This window comes from Stylophora pistillata, chromosome 6 (assembly GCF_964205215.1).
Source record: "Stylophora pistillata chromosome 6, jaStyPist1.2, whole genome shotgun sequence".
NCBI classification, from domain to species: Eukaryota; Metazoa; Cnidaria; class Anthozoa; order Scleractinia; family Pocilloporidae; genus Stylophora; species Stylophora pistillata.
In genome coordinates this window covers 20,896,206-20,913,685 of record NC_142524.1, presented here as the reverse complement: position 1 = coordinate 20,913,685, position 17,480 = coordinate 20,896,206, and the positions used below count along the sequence as shown (strand labels likewise).

Sequence of the window (17,480 nt, the reverse complement as noted above, 5' to 3'; positions counted from 1 at the left end):
TTACAACGAATATACCTTCTTATTGTCCTTCAATATCCTTTAATTATGAGTTTTTTTTTATTTGAAGGTAAACAAGCCTTGAACTATTAACGTGCAAGTACTTTTTTCACTAGGTTTGAAACAATTTGATATCTAGATGTTAAACTTCTGTCTATGACTACTTATTGAAGGAGTGAGGTCAAAACATTTTTTATTAGTGGTCAGTGTTGGAAGTCGACAATTTACAGAACACTTTCAGCCTAACACACCTCTGGACTTTTACATCGTCCCTTTCGATTCATGCAAGAATTAAAGAATAGAAGTGAAGATGGACGGCAGTCCTTGCACTGGTATCTTTGATCCAATAATATTTGTTTCATGTACGCTGCATGTACAAACGGATCAATAATACAAGTACTACGATAATAGCTAAGCCAAGCAAATACCAACCTGGCTACTATCTGAGAGAACAAAGAACATTTATTCGTCCGAGGTGTAAAACTGAAAGGTGCAAGAACAGTTTTCTTTTAAGTTACGTTTATTGTAGGTGATAATTAGATATTATTTTGTTTCTTATTTTACATAGGAATTCGACGCATGCTTGTGAATTTGTCATTCTGTAACATTTTTTAATTATTTAATTAATTTATTAGTTGTAATTTAGTAAGTTAGAAATTTTGCATTTGTAAACCTTATCGCAATTCAGCTCTTGGCTGCAAGTTTTTTAAGGTGAATAAACTATCTATCTATCTATCTAATAAAAATGATAATAGTAATATTAATGTATTATTATATTTTAGGGCAACTCACAATCTGAATGCATATTATTTCATACATGATGTTGAATTTTTAAGGAATTTTCCTATACTAGTTCTATCAATTGTATTTTGTAAATAATCTTGAATTGTGAATAAAGTTATTATTGCTATTATCATAACAACAATAATCATAATAAAAATTATAATAATGATAAAATATACTTATAGTAAAACCACCTGGGGAGAGGAGTAAAGGCAAGTGACTTTTCAAGAGGTTGAGAAACTCAGCCTGCGTCCTAGACAGCCTACACGATAAAGTGGATAGAGGCACTTGTGGCCGTGTTGTAGAGTATACTGCACTCAAGTCTCCCATTTGGCCGAACGGTTTTGGGCACATTTTAAAGCGTTGAGTAGTAGAAGATCCACAGTGAAAGATCCAGATAGAGGCTCCAGGGCCCGGATCTCTCCATTACAAATGTTTTTTTTAACTACGTGCCAGCAACCAACCTTTTTGCACTGACCACATTGCTTGTATTTTCTTGTCAATCAATAGGAAGTAATTAAACGTTCATGTCTTGAAAATTTTCTTACTTTATTAAGGCTACAATGCAAAAACTAAAAAGGATGCTGTGTTTTCTGAAAAAAACTTTAGATCCCCGTCCACCACTCCACCATCAAAAATAATTCTTGCATGTACCCCCGGAACGTATGCAAGAAAATAACCAAATAGAGAAGTAAAGAGGCTTGGAACACAATAAAGGCCGTAGTGGATATCCTTTCTGTACGGAGGAATATGCTTCACCTGAAATTCCAGGACTAGCATTCTTGGCTCCGAAAGCAGCTTTACCTTCTTTCCCCCTATAGAGGCTAATAGGTTAGCGGCTACGGCTCATTTGTTTCTTTTGAGAAACTAAAAGTATTTTACGCGTTGCGGGCTTAAAATTGTAACTCTTAATCGATAACTATTGTGTGAACGTTTCGTTATTCACCAAGTATACTTTGGAACCAAAATCGGCGAAAAGGACCGTAACGAGGTAATTACTGGCTGATATATTTACTGAATTGACACTATTTCCTCTCGTAGCGAGCCATGGGCCTCACGAAGCGAAAAAATTGTCTCACTTCCTTCTGGAATCATGAAAAGGCTTTATTTTTCGTTTGCAATCACTGATTGTGTAGTATAATCTAAACGGGGGATTTTCTGAAACTAGAAAAGCGGACAACGTGTATACTTAGATTTTGAAATATGGCTTTCGTCATTCCAAAATATCTTCCTCGTGTTATCCTAAAGCACTACAGAATGAAGAAATACAAACATGTTTTCAATATAAAATCAGTTTTGCAAATTTTGGTTCGCCGAATAAATGGAAAGATCTCCACACTAGAACTTCCGCAAAATATACTTAATAATTTTGCAGAACAAAAATAGATACAATTTGCGTACAATTCGCGACGACATTGCGATAATACTCGGCCTGTACAAATCGTAAGGGAAACCAAACGAACACAAATAATTGTAAAATTGAAACGAAAAGAAATTGCGGATTACATGTGCAATGATTAAAAATGACTTTAAAAATGACTTTAACCTTGAGGTTACTGAGGCTCCGGTTGACCCGCCTCGGTTTAACAATAAACATTATTCCACCATAACAAAAAAAGATACATGTAGGGGTATCAACGTTTGTGGGCATGATAGGGTTCTTTTAGCAATGACTAATGCATTTTTTTCAGCTGCCAGAAGAGAATGCGCGCACAACTAGTATGCGACTCGACAGACAGCTTATCCGACAAGAACAAATACCTTTACCGTGTTTTTTCGAAGAACAACTACAATGACGACTTCATCCGACGAAACACTCACCGACCCACTACCACTACCGAAACAAACGACACCGCAACCCTTCCACTACAGCAACCATACCGTACATAAAAGGCATGTCTGAAAACATCTCGCGCATCTTACTACCCTCCAATATCCGCGTCGCCCACAAACCCATCACCACACTACGTCAGTTACTAACCAACGTTAAAGACAAAGACGAACCGAGGAACAGACAGGGAGCGATTTATAAGATCAATTGTTCCGATTGCCAAGCCTCCTACATCGGTGAGACTTGCAGAAACCTCACAACAAGACTGACTGAACACAGACGGGCGACGAGGAAAGGTGATGTCAGCAATCACATTGCTGAACACCATCGACTTACCAACCACAACATTGAGTGGGGCTCTGCGCAATGCCTAAGCTACAGCACGGACTATTTTCAACGACTGACTCTGGAAAGCTGGTTTACTAACTTAGGACAGACTCCCCTAAAAAGATGTCAACAACTACCCGCTCCATACAAACGACTCATTCACGACATAAACATCACAAACAACCGAAAAAGAACGACCTAACTTTACCAACAGATCGAAACAGACCAATCACGACCGACTTACGTCACTTGAGTCTTACAGCCAACAACATCACGGCAAAACCAACCGATCATTTTACACGAACTGGAATAAGAACATTCTACTGACAACAATCATTCACTTGACTCTGATGATGACTTCCGCACAGGTTGTCGAAACGTCAGTGACTACCACCGACAACAGTCCTTCTCAGGACTACACTCACCCGGACGATCACACTACACCTTCAACACACGTAAGAAATAAGGTAAGCCATTTTTATTTAATATTTTCGCTTTTAACTACCTCCATGGATATCTTGTAGAAAATCCCATACACATCCTTATAAATCGATATGTAAATTGTGTTACTTGTGTGGTTCTTAAAGAGAGCTTGGATGCCCTGTGATGTAACTGTTTACCGCTAATTCTCCTAAGCGTCGGGACATGTTTCCACCCACAGAAACAGCATTTTCTCTGCAAATAGGGCAAATGACTTGTCTAATTTCTTCACAATTGGCAACAGTGATAGGGAAATTCTTAGGACTTGAAAATAAATCACAATCAAAGGAGCAAGAGCCATTGGTGTGCTCAGCGAACTTGGAAAATTTAGAACATTTGAAAACAAATGTTTCACAAGAGATACCATTGGTTTTTTATGCACCTCCTCCATAAATTTCCCCTCTATGATGAATTTTAATCCTAATCTTAGGTAGACAAAAATTGGAATAACACAGTACCACAGAAATGCAAATTTGAAAAGAGATGAAAATAAATCTGTACATTCTTTCGTATAAATCCCGAGAAAATAAGCCTGGGTAATTGGATTTGGTTCGTCTAAATAAAGTGAACGTTGCACATGTTTCTGTGATCCATCTTTGCTAATTTGGGAATCAGCTTGCTGACTTTGAGTCAGAATGGCTAAAGCTACAGGAAGAACTGGATCGTTATTTTTTGCATCGATATTTGTTGAGGCTTCATCGATTGATCCTTACTTGCTTATTTGTTGACTTGTCTGTCGCCTTCTGTTGACTATTGATTGTAGGTTTTTTTTGCGTCGGTCTTCTCTTTTACATTCCTCTTGAAGACTGAAAATAGAATCTGACAGGAAAAGGAGAAACGCTGGATACTAAAATATAATCAGCAAAGTCAAATGTTGAGACTGCCATTAAATACTTTGAACCAAACGCCAACTTGAACATCCAGCTCAGCGAGAGGAGCGACAAACAGTGCGGCCATCTTCAGTGATCAAAGTCAGACTGTAACCCAAGCTATCTGCATTGTTTTCTGTTCCGGAGTGATCATGCACACGAAGAATGCGAAAGTACGAAAAGGATTCCCCAAAACAGGCCACACGGAAAATATGGTTCAATTTTTGACTATGGATATCTTTATTTCACGTGAACTCGAGAGCATCAAACGATGTTTTGCCTGGCGTGCAACTTACCTGTAGCTGTAAAAACAGACACACGATCCCGTCGAGTTCCGATTATTCAATCGTTTTAGAGAAAGTATTTTATTTCCAACTTCGTATTTCAGTCTCCAAACTGAGGTGGCTTTAATTACACACCTGTGACGTATCACATCACCTGACCTGGATAGGACCGTTTTCAAAATGGCCGTCAATTGAGCATCAAAAAAATTTGTAGAAAATTTAGTTTTGCACAAAATATCGTTTATTTGCTCATTTAGGATTCTTTAACTCAAGAGGAATGTATCGGTACAACAAAAAGAATGGAAAATTTGGACGTCAGTTACCTTTTAAGAACGTCGAACCATTGTTGGCTCAGTAGTAAAGGCGCTTTCGGTCCTTGAACTTTCAGCAAAACTCGACTAGTAGAGTCCGTTTAAGGTGACTGGAAGTGAAGTTTTGTTATGTAGTTGACTACGAACAGCCTTATCGGGAATATGTAAAAAAACATAATTTGCGAATATTTTAGTCTACATACTGTATGATTTTACGCCAATAATAAAGGAGCATATCGTGACGTGTTCATTCTTATGCTTAGGACTCTATTCAAATCTATAGACTGGACGTGATATAAAATTTGTGCATTCTTTATTATTGGTTTCATATTATCCCTTAAAAGAAATTACACACAAGCATTGTTTCTCATTTGCAACAAAAACATGATGAAATCAATCTTGTCCCGAAAGGTAGGTAACTCGTTTAAAAAAATATAGCACTGTCAGCTGAGTGAACAGCTAATTACTCTTGCTCGTTTATCTCGGTGTTATATCGAAATAAAACAAGCAGACAGCCTGAGAGCGGAAACCATTTAAGTTCATGTCAAGAGACCTTCTGGAATCCCAAAGTATACAACGCAGTGTCCTGGTAAAACAAAAAAACAATCGAACAAGCGACACAGTCCTGCTACGTAAATAATAAGCACATAATGTTTCTCGAATGACGACCTAAACTTTAAAAAACATATATAATCATCACGCTCAAGTTATCCAAACCTGTACCACTCTTTGCCGCATTGACCTTTACAATATAGAGGGAAAACAACAGGATTTAAAGCAAATGAATAAAGGCTGATAGTTTCTAAAGAAACTGTTTGGCGCTGCGTCGGTGGGGGTAACGAAATAATTTGAATATATCAACAAAGTTGAAAAGGTAAATTGGCCACCGTTACGGTTATAAAAGCTGACGTTTCGAGCGTTAGCCCTTCGTCGGAGCGAATGAAGCCCTTCGTCCTGCGAATGAAGCCCTTCGTCATTCGCCCCGACGAAGGGCTAACGCTCGAAACGTCAGTTTTTATAACCGTAATGGTGGGCAATTTACCTTTTCAACTTTGTTGATATATTCAAAGGATTTAAAGCAGGTTGGATAATGGTTATTTTGAGTGAAACAAATATCAGATAAAAATTGTCACTAAAATGTGCCAGTTTCAGCTGCTTTGACTTCCTAAAAGGGGCTTTTAAAATGGTAGTGGCATAACAGAGAGTAAGAAAAGATAATTTACACCTGTGCACTTAACTTTAATCATCTGCATGCATAAAACCAGTAAAGGTCATGTCCTCCTCCAGCTGGTTGGGCTCTGAGAAGTGGGCACGTATTCTTGGGCACTGCGCAAGAAGGTAAAGAGACCCGGACTTTTTTGCCCAGGGTACCCCAACACCACCTGACTAGTTGTCTATAGGCAGTGTGGTGGTTTTTCTGAAACCCTTGCCCCCCATAAGCAGAAGAGCCATACTGCTGCTTGTTCTGCAGCCAAGCTGTCTGCAAAACCCATACATTGAGGCACACTGCCTCAAATCCTGGATGCTGAACAATACATATGGGTTCTGCCTGCAGCTCTTCCACTGCAATAGCCTCCACATTTTTATTTTTCACTTCATCTACTTCTTGACAGCAGATGCTCTCTTCCTCCCTCAACATTGATTGGTAGTTTCCGCACTGACACCTTGTAACAAAAGAATCAGTATAGTAACAATTTTTATCACGATATTGAATAGAAGAAATAGAGAACAAACACAAGCTGTACGATCAGTACCGCATCGATTTCACTGTGGGAAACATGTTGCGTAGTGACTGTGTCTTGCAGTTTCACTCTAAGAATGCTCGCCTACATCACACTTTGCTTAGTTTTAAATGTTGAGATCGCAAGCTCTTTTATTACCCTTTTAAATGAACCCGTAGAAAACGTTCCACTCTGTTACTATGACTTACAGAAACGTACCCAAAAAGTAAAGCAAATAATTTTCTAGAAGTGGGAAAAAAGCACACTGCATGTTCTCATGTTCCTCTTTCGCTTGCCGCCTCCATCGCATGCACAATTTGTTGCGGGTGATTTAGAAGAAGCTAGAAAAATATGCAAAGTAATTTACCATAAAACCCCTTCAGCTTTCTTTTATTTCTTTAGTCCTCGGGTGTATTGTTTCGCCCAATCCTGATTTCGTAATTCGATGAGAAATTAATCAAAGAGTTTTGAAGTCTCACTTGAACTTGTAGACGATAAAGGCAAAGGAAAAACTCGTTAGCTTGGCAACGTGGCACATACACTTCTAAAATGATTCGTTGCAAAGTATACCTGGTTTAATCCCTGTGATCCGTATTCGTTGAAAAAAAATGGATAAAATTGTTCCAAAGTGGCCATATACGGTCATTTTTAATCATTTTAACAAAGCCTATTGTGATCAAAGTTGATCCGCTTTTCTTGATACGAGAAAAAAATTAAAAACAAACAAACAAACAAACAAAATGATGGACGCAACGTCCTGGAAGAGTGAGAAAAAGACCCAGACATCTAAATTTAATTTGAATTGCTAAATTCCACAGTAATTCTGTAGTTTTGTAAATTGTTTTAATTCTCTGATTAGAGAGACAAACTAACCCCCGAGTTAGGCTTTCGAGTTAGGATTTCGAGTTAGGATTTCGAGTTAGGATTTCGAGTTAGGATTTCGAGTTAGGATTTCGAGTTAGGATTTCGAGTTAGGATTTCGAGTTAGGATTTCGAGTTGGATTTTCGAGTAAGGATGTAGAGTCGGTTTTTTCGAGATGCTTACTAGTAATCCAGCTGCAACGAATCGGCTGGTCCAATACAGTCAACAAAAGAATTCGTGTAGGGATGGGGTTAGTTTTTACTTTTTTATTCTGCGACGTCACTATGTAAAGCATACATGAAGTAAGAGGCAAGACATTGAGTCTTCCACAAACTCATTTCCCTTCGCCACTAACATGCTCCTCATTTCAAAAATGGCAAGATTGGGAAAGCTTTAATACCAAAAGATAAACGAAGCGAAAAAAATTACGATAACCGGGCGTAAATCGAAGGTAAGACCTAGAATATGATTTTTCTTGTCATATCTATTCTGGTGATACAAATTCAGAAATCCGCGTTAAGAATTAGACACAACAAAAGGCAAATATATAAATCCTGTAATCTCACCATATTTTGAAGACCGACAAATGGCACCAATGCTGCTTTACAGTGCTTTCCTAGTTCCCCAACCCCCAGTAACTGTTTTTTTCTCTGCAAAAAGGCTTCATAAAAGGGGTGGCCCTTAGACTTCTCGGAACAAACTCCTCTCAAACGATATTCCAGGAGAAAATTGCAAATTTCAAAGCGCATTTGCTAAAGAGAGGCTACCCAGGGAACCTCATTAACACAACCCTATCAGAGGTGAATTTCAAAAACAGGAAATTAGCTCTTCAACAGAAACCGAAGACGAACCAACGAATCTTGCCTTTTGTTACACAATACCAACCATCAGTGCCAAACCTAAAGCAAATTCGCATGAAAAACTGGCATTTGATAGAAACGCAACCACTACTGAGCGAACTATACAAAAATCCGCCACTCGTGTCTTAAAAAAGCGGGCGATCGCTCAAAGACATACTCCTGAGGGTCAAACTTTGAATAGGCTATTCTAAACACGCGCTGGGGAGTCGCATAGGCCTGTCAACCCCATTTAACACAAAAAAATCCCGCCAAAAAATCCTAACTCGAAAATCCAACTCGAAATCCAACTCGAAATCCTAATTCGGTAAATAGGCAAACTCGTTTTCAACGAAGTTAACTATATATGAAAACAATGAGCGTGGCGGCATCTTAAACAGGCAAAGATTTGAAAACATGTCAAGTGCCGCAATAGACGACATAATTACAAGAGCAGAAACAAAGAAAACCAAACAATCCACCAAATGGGCTATCCGAGTTTTTGAAGGAGAGTTTTTTTGTTGCAAAATATAATAAATACAGTATGAAAACCTCGAATAGAGTGGACGCACATTTGCTAAATTTTCTTTCCAAAAAAACAAAACAATCAAGGAAAGTGGATAATTTAAAAATCGGCTAGCACACACACGTTTCTTACCAACAACTACAACTTTCTCCCGAAAATGAACACCAAAATACAAATAAAAGTCTTTTTCCTCTTTCGTTGTCGTTTTTTAATAGCTTGGTGCAGTGAAAGAAAAGTTTCCAAGAACGAAATGAACAGCAAAGAGCTTGACCTAAATCTATACTGCTTTTGAGAAGCATGAACAAAAGATGGTGCATTGTATTCAAGGTCATCCCTTCAAGGATTGCGAAATGCAATTGAAAGATACCTCCACAACCCGTCTTTTAACAGGAGAATCTCCACTTCAAAAAGCAGAGATTTCCAAGCGTGAAATAAGCTCCTCCAGATTCAGAAAAAGCTAAAGAGCCGCGAGAACAAGGAAAATGCAAAGACACAAACCTCCAATTCCAGTAGCAGACCTTCAAAAGCTGAAGTCGTCAAATACAAACCGGGGAGACAATCCATGGGGTCTTCTGCGGAATATCGGGCTTCATATAACCTAGTACTGGTGTTGTCGAGGACGCGAAGGTCTGCGACAGTTGACTAAGCAAAGCTTCCAGTTCTTATTAGACGACAACGGACGGGAATACGTTTCAATGACCCATGACGAGGCTACTAAGATCCATCCAGGGGGATTGAAGACATCAGCAGTGTAGAAAAGGAGGCCAGGATGTATTCAACATCAGAGGATCCACTTTTTGACGGCCTCAACTGCCGCACGAACTATCTCCAGAGGTTAATCCCGTCTGCGAAGCACTTTTTCAGTACCCAAAGCGAGCCGTGAAATCTGAAGATGAAGTTTGTTACGACAACAAGCCTCTGGGGGTCAACAAAATTGAAGGAATGAGAAAAGAAATTTCTAAACTGGCGTCTCTTTTGAGAATCTACACGAACCATAGTGTCAGAGCCACTGCAATCAGGCTGTGGTCCAACGCGTAAGTTCCATCGCGGCACATAATGGCGATCTCTGGTCATCGCAGTGAGGTTAGCCTGAAGAATTACAACACTCGTCCATCTGGTGAACAGCTAAGGGCTTGTTTAGATATTCCTCTCTGGTGCAATGAATGGAAGACCATCGCAGCCAAGTTCCTCTGATGCAGCCACCGGTTCAGAAAATCCTCCCGCTACTGTAAATTCGATCGTTGTTTATTCACGGAAAAACAAAGCGCAGCAGTTTGTCAAGTTCGAACCACAGGCTTTAAACAGTTTGTTTGCAAATTGTCGCGTCGATAACGTGCAGGTCTCATGGGCCAAAATTCGGCCGGATTTCATCAATCATGTTATTATAAATACTGGTTTTTGTACGCAGAAAGTGCACTTTTAGGCATTCGAATTATTAAGTTAGATCTGCGATTTGTCGTGATAGCTTTTGATGGTTTGACATTTTGACAACTTAAGTCTTGTTCATCTCATCAAATTAGGTTTCTGCTGCTCATTATGAAAATATTGATAACTTACAAAGTCCACTGACCACGGCGATCTCCGAGGTCAACCAATGGCCAATGGGCAACAGCCAATAAACTTCCTCTCAATGAGAACAAGACAAAAGTGCTTACCATCACTGGTAAGCGACTCTCAACCAGAATTGAACATGGTCTTGAGGTTCTTATTAATGGAAAGCAACTTGAAAATGTGAAATTTGCAAAACTTTTGGGAGTGGAGATAGATTAATAATTAACATTTATTCCTCATATTGATAAATTATGCAAGAAATTATCGAAGAGAATAGGTATTTTGAAAAGATCAAATACTGCTTACCACTAAAACATCGCCTTCTATTTTATAATACTATGATAAGACCAGTAATGGATTATGTAAATGTTGTTTGGTCCAGCTGTGACAAACATTGCCTCAACCGTGTCTTAAAGCTGTAGAAAAGGGCTGCTAGGATTATTTTAGATGCTGATTCTCGAGCCTCCTCTGTAAAGTTATTTAACAAACTTAAATGGTTACCTTTTTCTGAACAGGCCAAGATAGCAAAATGCTCCATTGTACATAAACGGTTACAAGGAAATGTACCTGCTTACTTAAAAACTTTGCTGAAACTTTCTAGCGAAACTCAATCACGAGAAACCAGATATGCAAATTTTAATTTAGCTTGTCCGATCGTCAAACATCAAAAGGAAGGAGGAAGAACCTTTACAGCGACAGCATGTAAAACGTGGAACACCCTGCCACTATCAACTGGAAAACTGGCCACCTTAAGTAGTTTTAAAACTTCACTCTGGAAGAGCATTTTTAATGACCAACAGGTTTTAAATCATTTTACTCTGTAATTTTCATAGCTCATTTCTTTGTAGTTAAGCCATAGTTTTTAATATCTCTAACATTTTTACTATATTTTTAGTGCTAGGAGGGCCACTGGTTTATCAGTATTCTTTACTATTTTTGTGCTACTCTCATTAAGTAAAGCCTTACTTACTTACTTACTTACTTACTTACTAGGTTGCCCATTCTAACAAGGATTGTGATTGGCGTATTGTAAGCGTGCTCTGTCAAAGCTCTGTAAAGAGCATGCTGACGACACTATCGTTCGCTTTGAAAATAAAGTCTGTTCGAAAATTGCAAGTAATGCGTGGGGAATTAAACGGATTCGTTATTATAAAACAAATAGAGAAGCCTTGACTGTGCTCTGTTCTGTAGTAAAGCACTTAGGAAGCGGCTAGAGCCCTCAAGAAGTGGGGAGAAACACTGGACTACATCTCGTGTTTCTCCTTACACCCCTTTCGTGCTCTAGCCGCTTTCTGCGTGCTTTACTACAGAGGAGAGCACAGTCAAGGCTTCTCTATCTGTTAAATATATGTAGAATATCAACACAATGAATAAATCTCGTTAACAAGTCTGCCTTTTCCTACCCACAATAAACCAGGCCTCGTATGATTCAATTCTTCGATCTTCTAATTATATTGCAGGTACTTAGAGGACCTAGACCCAGTGGTAGAGGCTTTACAAAGGGAACTGCAGACTGGGAATTTAAAAAAAAAACACATTCTTTACAAAGTCATTAAAAATGCGTTAGAATTTGCACAGAAGTCAGCAGATGCTAGAAAGCACTTGATCTTCCATCAGCGTTTGAAGCGGTGAAATCACAATTATTTTACTACTGCCACGTGGACGCGAGAACAGCTCATCGGCGACGATTGGGGCAGCATACAAGGTTGATGATTTCCCGTATACAGTAGGAAGACTTGCATACACGTCTTTTCCTTCAAAAAGGGCTTGAAGACATTTTTCTTGCTCGGTATAGGGTGAAGCAATTTTAAAAACGTCGCAAACACTCTCAATTGCTCGATGAAAAGTGGTCACGCTGACCGCCATTTTGAAAATCGGAATGAGTTGAGACGAACCACGAAAATTTTGGTCAGCGGAAACCAGTTTTTTTAATTTATGCAAAGTTATTACCATACACGATTAGCAACGGTAAATCACAGACGCCCCCTTCCCGATTTTTTCGAGGGGATGGGGCGGCTGTACACAGGCTATCTGTTTCCCGTTAACTTGGTTTAAGTCAAGAAAAACCCGTCACTTGACCCAGTCACGCTGAAAGCCTCTTTTGTTACCGAAGTAAAGTGTGGAATTATCACTTCGTTGGATAACAATTTGTCTCTGCCAGTTGGCATAGAGCAAAAAGAGTTTCAGGTGAACATACAGCAGAACGTATCCAAAAGCGCGTCACACAACTTCAAATCTGTTTGCGATGTCTGATGCATAGCACACCCACAGGCATGGATGTTATTGTAGGTTCAGGGGAGTGCTGTTCACTTCGTTGTGAAGGTATGTTATAATAATAATAATAACAATCTTTTATTAGGAAGCTCCATCACAAAAGTGGTTTACATAGAGGTCCTAATGTTGACCTAAGATAGCCGAATTTGTATGGGAAAAAACACTCCATTCGTCAAAATTCTTACAAAAATCACGGGATACTAAGCAGTGGCAATAACGGATTATACAGTTGTAAAGAAGAGGATTAGGATTGACCTTAAGATCACTTTAAACACTGTTGAAAGACACGTTCCGATACAAAGATAACAGCTGGTTGTCATGCAATACGGAGAATTGCTTTTCAGTCAGCATGGCGTTGCTATGCGGAGATCGGCCACGTGATCAACTCCTGCAAAAGGCCTATTTGGCTGTTAAGGTGCTGATGATGTGCGATGGTTCCATTTCCCTTGTTAATACTTTAAAACTAAGAAAGGGTCATTGCCATTCAATGAAGTATGTATAATTTCAAGTGGGTCAAACACAGTTGATTATAACAATAGCCTCTCCACGAGTGAGCAGACTCTACAGTAACGACATATGTTCTTTATATCACCTTATGGCCTGTCTACAAGGGGAAGCAGTGTGCCAAGCCTGCAGTAAAAAGGGGCAGAAATCTTCCGATTGTTTATTGCGAGCCTGTGAGCTATGTTTGACCTCGGGATGCAAATGCATGAAGTTGTTAGTACTTGTGTGGACAGCAGACTGTGAGGAGAACAACAAGCAGGCCATGGAAAAGCTACCGGTAGTGACGCTTTCCTCAAATGGCGAGATTGCAGACCATCTGAGGTACCTTCGGCCTTTACCTGAAGCAGTTCACCTTGCTAAGTATTTTAAATCAGCCTTTGCAAACTGGTTTTTGTACTGCAATGGTAAGCGACTCAATCTCTCGAACCTTCGTTTGCTTTACAACGGTGGAGATGAAGGTATCAAACGGCAAATGCGACAGGCAGTCGCTTTAAGCGCTATACGAAATCGTGATAGAATGTCAGTGGAAGCTATGCTTCTTATAGCAAAGCAATCCGTACGGGAAGTGATCCGTCAAATCCCACGACTGGTGCAGACAGTTATTCCTGAGCCTTTCCGCTTATACAAAGAGAACACAAAAGGGGTTTAAGTAAACCCAACCGGCATCTGTATTGCTGATCATGGCAGTCTTTTAATAACTGACAACAAAAAGTCCTGCTTGTTTCTTGCACGCCTCCACTACCCTGTTGAGATCACAGAGGTCTCGAGGTCCTTAAGAAGCCAAAGGGGTGTCACCTATGCGAATGTCGTCTTCGTAGCTGTTACGGGTAACGGGAGATTAGCATACAAAGCCACACTGTCATCAGTCTTCATAGAACCAAAGAAGATGAGAATTGATGAGTTACGCATTCAAGTTGAAGAAACATCCCAACAGTTGCAAGGAAGAAAGAGTTAGTAAGGGCACTGTCAAAGTGGATTTCCGATCAAAGGAAAGCAGTAAAGTATTCAGCAACCGACCTAAATACGCCAAAGCTAGACAAAGAAATTAAATTTCCCTTAGCTGTAACTGTTGCTGCAACAGACATGCTCATGGTTACTGAAGGCCACTCTCACTGTGTATTTCAAGTCACAATTAGAAACGATGGTGCCTGCTTAAGGGGAACTGTCACTCTATTGTTGAAGTTATCCGAAAGCTCACAGCTCTATGGGCTGGCCCTCACAGGAACTGACTTGTACATTTCAGATTCAAGCAGTGATGGGGGAATTATCACGATAAGCCTCACAACTTCAGATAGTGTCATTATTGTGAAAAACGGCTCATTACTCTGCCATACTGTCCACGGAATAGGCGTGATGAATGACGGTGACGTTGTATCCACTGACCAAGGCTCCCGTGTTATTCGAGTCTTGTCAGAAGATGGTGCACACAGAGAAATAACGGATTTTGTAGGATCCGGTGAGGAGATGTCAAAAGATGGTTCCTACCTTGCTGCTTCGTTCTCGCAGCCAACAGCCGTATGTGTTGAAGGGGCAACTCGGTTTGTTACTGACACAGCTGTAGGAGCTGTCAAGCTTATCATTCCTACAACTTCTCTTGCAAATTCTGGAGGAGTTATATGAACAATTGTTAAGCGAACTCACGATATAGCAGATATTTTGCCTGAAGGTGAAAGTTGCGATAACGATGATGAGTCCGACGAAGAATACAAAGTTTGCCGGCATCTTAAGAACGTGTCTCTGTAAGAATCAAACATCTTGGGAAATGAAAATTTTCAACCCCTTCAAATTTTGCAGGCAGTTAGGTACTCCGGGGGGATGCACAAAAGTGCCCTTTTTAAAGGTTGCAGCACTTTTATTTCCATGGTAATAACGGCTGCTTGTTCGAGGCCTAGGCCTCATTTTCATACAAAAACACCGTAAAAGTTTAAAATGTTTATTTTTCTATCTCAAGTTAATTACAACATTACCGATTGATAGAACTCAGTATGCCCTCATTACAGCAAATGGAACAGGGATTTTATCACAATCATTTTCCACAAATTTAGCTTTTCTCAGGGAATCTTTTACATGCTTGAACATTATTTTGGCTTTAAACCTTGAGAATTCTTTTTCTTGATAATAAAATGCTATAGCAAGTGCCTAAAAAATCACAAAGGTTCTTTTTTTCGGTGTCGCACGGACCGAGGAGTACAGATTTGTCACTGATAAATCAACAGGCACAATCTTCTCAGTTATTAGCTTGATAATCTCCACAAACTAACGTTATTGGACCGAACGATCTCCTTCTTCTTCCCGGCCACCTCAGGGGAAAACTAAAGAGACCTTTGACTTCCTGTCGTATAAATCACCGGAAGATTGCGTTATATTCATCTTTCTTTCAACTTATAAAAGATATCCTGGAAAAAAATTGTGGAAAATAACCGTGATGAAGTCGCCGTTCTTTTTCCTGAAGAACCTGGAGCAATCCAGATTACATATTAACCATGGGGAGTTTCATTCCAGTCACGAGTTGCACTTTGAGTGTGGATGATGAGTAGTTTGAAAGGTGGAATTATAAGACTATTATTTCACTGAATCTTTCATTTCGAACTTTGTTTTGATTTTTTTTTGATCAAGACATTAAAGGAAACATTGACTGACTCGATTGCACTGCGGCGGTGATAAGTCTCGTTATTATATCTTATGCAAATTTTCTGACAGTTTTCTAACAGTTTTCAGATGATTCGAAATATCTCAGTTCCTTTCATCCGAAAATGACTACCCGAACCTGCTCTGTGTAAGCCGGAGAGGCAATGTGTCGTACAAATTGCTCTTGTGGCAACAGGGTTTTACATGTAGTACTATCGCTGACAAGTTGTGAGTCATACTCCTACTATCTGTGTTTACGAACGTTCAATCAAGGTTTTCCTGTCTTTTTTTTGGTTTTTCATACCTCAGAATGTGTGGAAATCTGCTGAAATATCGAAAATTGCCCATTTCTCGTCTTCTCTGGAGTGACCTGATGGAAACTTCAGGGAGAAATCCAGCGTCACGCCATCGTGATAACGTATATGTTTATGACAGATGACCGGTGTTACGTTGGTTCCGTGTAGATCAGCCAACTTTAACATGTTTCAAATGACAGACAAGCATAACGGTGTATCGTCAGTAGATTTCGGTTTGCTCAAATTTCCATGAAAAAAGGTACAGTACTCGGAATCTGGATAATATGCACGCGATTTAAGTTACATGATTGTAGTTACGTCGAATAGTCCTTCATGATGGTTGATCAATTTTTTTTTAAATATTAAAGGTAGAGGCGAGATTTCTCTTCGGGACATTGCTAAGAAGATAACATTCTTTCAAAGTCTTGCACTTTTCATTCGTCTGAAATGCTTGTTGAGAAAATTATATGTAAACATGGCTAATTTATGCAATATCTGATTTTTGAGCTTCGTTCGCGAATTGCCACTATGAAAAGTAGAGGCAGGCCTGCAGAGATTCTTACACATTTAAAAACTAGAATATTATAACCAACTAAGTGCGAAGTTTCAGTTCCAGATTCGGTGTACTTTTGGAGAAATTTTAGAAAAACGTTATCCCAGTTTTACCCTACAGCAAAACTGACCGAAACTGTACCAAGATAAATAATCTATTGGTGTGTTCACATTCACTTCCAGGGAATGTTACTATGTATGCTAGAAGTACCAATGTGTAATGTTTAATTTAACTTGAGATAGAGAAAAAAACATTTTACAATTTTTTTTCCGATATTTTTGTACGAAAATGGGACCGTTGGCCTCGAACAAGCAGCCTTTGTTACTATGGCAACAAGAGTGCTGCAACCTTTAAAAATGGCATTTTTGTGCATCCCCCCTGAGTGCCTAACTGCGTGCAAAATTTGAAGGGGGGTTGAAAATTTTCGTTTCCCAAGATGTTTGATTCTTACAGACTCGTTCTTAACCAATTCTTCACACATTCGCAATTTAAGACAATTTTCTCCATCAAAACGCTTACAAACACAATAATTGTGCCAGCACGTGTTGCCCACGATAAAAAAAAAAACTTTCCAAAGAAAGCCAGATTGCAGATTACGTCAAGGGCGCCAAAAATTCATACCTTGAGGTTGCTCTTAGGAGCCTTTGATTATTTTCAAAACGGTTTATTTCGGGTTGTCCTCAGTGTAAAAACTTCACAACTGACGTCACAGCATCTATAGAAGCAGGACTTGATCGGTAATCAAGGGATCAGGGGATCAGTGAATCAGTACAACGATGGATCAGTCAATCAGGAGATCAACGAAGGTCAGTAGATCAATGGATCAGTAGATCAATGGATCAGTTAG

General features: G+C 39.4%; 2 pseudogenes; both read right to left on the bottom strand.

Annotated features, from left to right (window-relative positions):
* Positions 1-3,519: 3,519 nt before the first annotated feature.
* LOC148728720 (uncharacterized) lies at positions 3,520-4,384 on the bottom strand (annotated as a pseudogene).
* A 1,684-nt stretch (positions 4,385-6,068) lies between these two features.
* On the bottom strand, positions 6,069-12,244 carry LOC148728719 (uncharacterized; annotated as a pseudogene).
* Positions 12,245-17,480: the final 5,236 nt, after the last annotated feature.